Source organism: Triticum aestivum, unplaced genomic scaffold, assembly GCF_018294505.1.
Source record: "Triticum aestivum cultivar Chinese Spring unplaced genomic scaffold, IWGSC CS RefSeq v2.1 scaffold115843, whole genome shotgun sequence".
NCBI classification, from domain to species: domain Eukaryota; kingdom Viridiplantae; phylum Streptophyta; class Magnoliopsida; order Poales; family Poaceae; genus Triticum; species Triticum aestivum.
The window spans coordinates 28,644-34,138 of NW_025228083.1; positions in this window are offsets into that span (position 1 = coordinate 28,644).

Genomic DNA, 5,495 nt, shown 5'->3' on the forward strand with positions numbered 1-5,495 from the left:
CCCCCTCCGGGTGCCGGCGGCGGCGCCGTCCGTGAGGGGGGGCACACACCGAAGACGCGGGCCGGGCGTTTGCAACCGCCACAAAACTTCCAGACATGTGAGAGGCCGCCTATGCAAGATTTGGCGGCATGTGCTAGCCCCCGGAGGCCGCAGGCCACAGTCGTAGGCACGCGAAGAGCAATCCGCGGAGAGGGAAGTGTTCAGATACTTCTCCATCACCAAAAACTATGAAAAATTACCATCAATCCTATAGCACATGTGCCCACGTCGTGTAAAAAACTCATGATTTCATCGCGCTCCGAGTATTTAATAATATTCACGCCGCATCGTTACCGCAAAACGTCTAGTAGTGTGTCATCGCCGTCCGTGAGGGGGGCCACACCCCGGAGACGCGTGCCGCCTCTTCGGACATGCCACCACACCGTACGGCATGTACGAGGGCGCGGTGCGATGCTCCGGTGGCATTGCTACCCCCCAGGGCCCCCGTCCCGCCTAACCATGTAGCGTTTGACCACGGGATCTAGCCCTTTGACTTTGCACGGACGGGCTTTGACCAGTTAAACTCTCCACCCGGTTGTGTTAGGTCAGCCCATAGGAACACTTTCGAGCAACATCCGGGCCAAAGCCACAGCAAGACCCCATCCGTATAGACCCGACGCGTCCGTTTCCCCCCTCCAGGTGCCAGCGGCGGCGACGTCCGTGAGGGGGGCACACCCCAGAGACGCGGGCCGGGCGTTTGCAACCACCACAACACTTCCAGATTTGTGAGAGGCCGCCTACGCAGGATTTGGCGGCATGTGCTAGCCCCCGGAGACCGCCGGCCACAGTCGTAGACACGCGAAGAGCAATCCGCGGAGAGGGAAGAGTTCAGATACTTCTCCATCACCAAAAACTATGAAAAATTACCATCAGTCCTATAGCACATGTGCCCACGTCGTGTAAAAAACTCATGATTTTATCGCGCTCCGAGTATTTAATAATATTCACGCCGCATCGTTACCGCAAAACGTCTACTACTGTGTCATCGCCGTCCGTGAGGGGGGGCACACCCCGGAGACGCGTGCCGCCTCTTCGGACATGCCACCACACCGTACGACACGTATGAGGGCGCGGTGCGATGCTCCGGTGGCATTGCTACCCCCCAGGGCCCCCGTCCCGCCTAACCATGTTGCGTTTGACCACGGGATCTAGCCCTTTGACTTTGCACGGATGGGCTTTGACCAGTGAAACTCTCCACCCGGTTGTGTTAGGTCAGCCCATAGGAACACATTCGAGCAACATCCGGGCCAATGCCACAGCAAGACCCCATCCGTGTAGACCCGACGCGTCCGTTTCCCCCTCCAGGTGCCGGCGGCGGCGACGTCCGTGAGGGGGGCACACCCCAGAGACGCGGGCCGGGCGTTTGCAACCACCACAACACTTCCATATTTGTGAGAGGCCGCCTACGCAAGATTTGGCGGGATGTGCTAGCCCCCGGAGACCGCCGGCCACAGTCGTAGACACGCGAAGAGCAATCCGCGGAGAGGGAAGAGTTCAGATACTTCTCCATCACCAAAAACTATGAAAAATTACCATCAGTCCTATAGCGCATGTGCCCACGTCGTGTAAAAAACTCATGATTTTATCGCGCTCCGAGTATTTAATAATATTCACGCCGCAACGTTACCGCAAAACGTCTACTACTGTGTCATCGCCGTCCGTGAGGGGGGCCACACCCCGGAGATGCGTGCCGCCTCTTCGGACATGCCACCACACCGTACGACATATATGAGGGCCCGGTGCGATGCTCTGGTGGCATTGCTACCCCCCACCCAGGGACCCCGTCCCGCGTAACCCTGTAGTGTTTGACCACGGGATCTAGCCCTTTGACTTTGCACGGACGGGCTTTAACCAGTGGAACTCTCCACCCGGCTGTGTTAGGTCAGCCCATAGGAACACTTTGGAGCAACATCCGGGCCAAAGCCACAGCAAGACCCCCTCCGTGTAGACCCGACGCGTACGCTTCCCCCCTCCGGGTGCCGGCGGCGGCGCCGTCCGTGAGGGGGGGCACACACCGAAGACTGGGGCCGGGCGTTTGCAACCGCCACAACACTTCCAGACATGTGAGAGGCCGCCTACGCAAGATTTGGCGGCATGTGCTAGCCCCCGGAGGCCGCAGGCCACAGTCGTAGACACGCGAAGAGCAATCCGCGGAGAGGGAAGTGTTCAGATACATCTCCATCACCAAAAACTATGAAAAATTACCATCAGTCCTATAGCACATGTGCCCACGTCGTGTAAAAAACTCGTGATTTTATCGCGCTCCGAGTATTTAATAATATTCATGTCGCATCGTTACCGCAAAACGTCTACTACTGTGTCATCGCCGTCCGTGAGGTGGGCCACACCCCGGAGACGCGTGCCGCCTCTTCGGACATGCCACCACACCGTACGACATATATGAGGGCCCGGTGCGATGCTCTGGTGGCATTGCTACCCCCCCATGACCCCGTCCCGCGTAACCCTGTAGCGTTTGACCACGGGATCTAGCCCTTTGACTTTGCACGGACGGGCTTTGACCAGTGGAATTCTCCACCCGGTTGTGTTAGGTCAGCCCATAGGAACACTTCGGAGCAACATCCGGGCCAAAGCCACAGCAAGACCCCCTCCGTGTAGACCCGACGCGTCCGTTTCCCCCCTCCGGGTGCCGGCGGCGGCGCCGTCCGTGAGGGGGGGCACACACCGAAGACGCGGGCCGGGCGTTTGCAACCGCCACAAAACTTCCAGACATGTGAGAGGCCGCCTATGCAAGATTTGGCGGCATGTGCTAGCCCCCGGAGGCCGCAGGCCACAGTCGTAGGCACGCGAAGAGCAATCCGCGGAGAGGGAAGTGTTCAGATACTTCTCCATCACCAAAAACTATGAAAAATTACCATCAATCCTATAGCACATGTGCCCACGTCGTGTAAAAAACTCATGATTTCATCGCGCTCCGAGTATTTAATAATATTCACGCCGCATCGTTACCGCAAAACGTCTAGTAGTGTGTCATCGCCGTCCGTGAGGGGGGCCACACCCCGGAGACGCGTGCCGCCTCTTCGGACATGCCACCACACCGTACGGCATGTACGAGGGCGCGGTGCGATGCTCCGGTGGCATTGCTACCCCCCAGGGCCCCCGTCCCGCCTAACCATGTAGCGTTTGACCACGGGATCTAGCCCTTTGACTTTGCACGGACGGGCTTTGACCAGTTAAACTCTCCACCCGGTTGTGTTAGGTCAGCCCATAGGAACACTTTCGAGCAACATCCGGGCCAAAGCCACAGCAAGACCCCATCCGTATAGACCCGACTCGTCCGTTTCCCCCCTCCAGGTGCCAGCGGCGGCGACGTCCGTGAGGGGGGCACACCCCAGAGACGCGGGCCGGGCGTTTGCAACCACCACAACACTTCCAGATTTGTGAGAGGCCGCCTACGCAGGATTTGGCGGCATGTGCTAGCCCCCGGAGACCGCCGGCCACAGTCGTAGACACGCGAAGAGCAATCCGCGGAGAGGGAAGAGTTCAGATACTTCTCCATCACCAAAAACTATGAAAAATTACCATCAGTCCTATAGCACATGTGCCCACGTCGTGTAAAAAACTCATGATTTTATCGAGCTCCGAGTATTTAATAATATTCACGCCGCATCGTTACCGCAAAACGTCTACTACTGTGTCATCGCCGTCCGTGAGGGGGGGCACACCCCGGAGACGCGTGCCGCCTCTTCGGACATGCCACCACACCGTACGACACGTATGAGGGCGCGGTGCGATGCTCCGGTGGCATTGCTACCCCCCAGGGCCCCCGTCCCGCCTAACCATGTTGCGTTTGACCACGGGATCTAGCCCTTTGACTTTGCACGGACGGGCTTTGACCAGTGAAACTCTCCACCCGGTTGTGTTAGGTCAGCCCATAGGAACACATTCGAGCAACATCCGGGCCAATGCCACAGCAAGACCCCATCCGTGTAGACCGGACGCGTCCGTTTCCCCCTCCAGGTGCCGTCGGCGGCGACGTCCGTGAGGGGGGCACACCCCAGAGACGCGGGCCGGGCGTTTGCAACCACCACAACACTTCCATATTTGTGAGAGGCCGCCTACGCAAGATTTGGCGGGATGTGCTAGCCCCCGGAGACCGCCGGCCACAGTCGTAGACACGCGAAGAGCAATCCGCGGAGAGGGAAGAGTTCAGATACTTCTCCATCACCAAAAACTATGAAAAATTACCATCAGTCCTATAGCACATGTGCCCACGTCGTGTAAAAAACTCATGATTTTATCGCGCTCCGAGTATTTAATAATATTCACGCCGCATCGTTACCGCAGAACGTCTACTACTGTGTCATCGCCGTCCATGAGGAGGGCCACACCCCGGAGACGCATGTCGCCTCTTCGGACATGCCACCACACCGTACGGCATGTATGAGGGCCCGGTGCGTGTCGCCTCTGTAGCATTTCTCATCAAGAATAAACCATTAACCAGCGGGGCATGACCATAAAACATATTTCTCATATAAATAGAACAACAATTATTCTCGGATTTAAATGAGTAGCCATCTTGAATTAAACGAGAGCCAGATACAATGTTCATGCTCAAAGCTGGCACTAAATAACAATTATTGAGGTTTAAAACTAATCCCGTAGGTAGATGCAGAGGTAGCGTGCCGACGGCGATCACATCGACCTTGGAACCATTCTCGACGCGCATCGTCACCTCGTCCTTCGCCAGTCTCCGTTCATTCCGTAGTTCCTATTTTGAGTTACAAATATGAGCAACCGCACCGGTATCAAATACCCAGGAGCTACTACGAGTACTGGTAAGGTACACATCAATTACATGTATATCACATATACCTTTGGCGTTGCCGGCTTTCTTGTCCGCTAAGTATTTGGGGCAGTTCCGCTTCTAGTGACCACTTCCATTGCAATAAAAGCACTCAGTCTCAGGCTTGGGTCCATTCTTTGACTTCTTCCCGGCAACTGGCTTACCGGGCGCGGCAACTCCCTTGCCGTCCTTCTTGAAGTTCTTCTTACCCTTGCCCTTCTTGAACTTAGTGGTTTTATTCACCATCAACACTTGATGTTCTTTTCTGATCTCCACCTCCGCTGATTTCAGCATTCAATATACCTCGTGAATGGTCTTTTCCATCCCCTGCATATTGAAGTTCATCACAAAGCTCTTGTAGCTTGGTGGAAGCGACTGAAGGATTCTGTCAATGACCGCGTCATCCGGGAGATTAACTCCTAGCTGAGACAAGCGGTTGTGTAACCCAGACATTCTGAGTATGTGCTCACTAACAGAACTATTCTCCTCCATTTTACAGCTGAAGAACTTGTCGGAGACTTCATATCTCTCGACCCGGGCATGAGCTTGGAAAACCATTTTCAGCTCCTCGAACATCTCATATGCTCCATGTTTCTCAAAACGCTTTTGGAGACCCGGTTCTAAGCTGTAAAGCATGCCGCACTGAACAAGG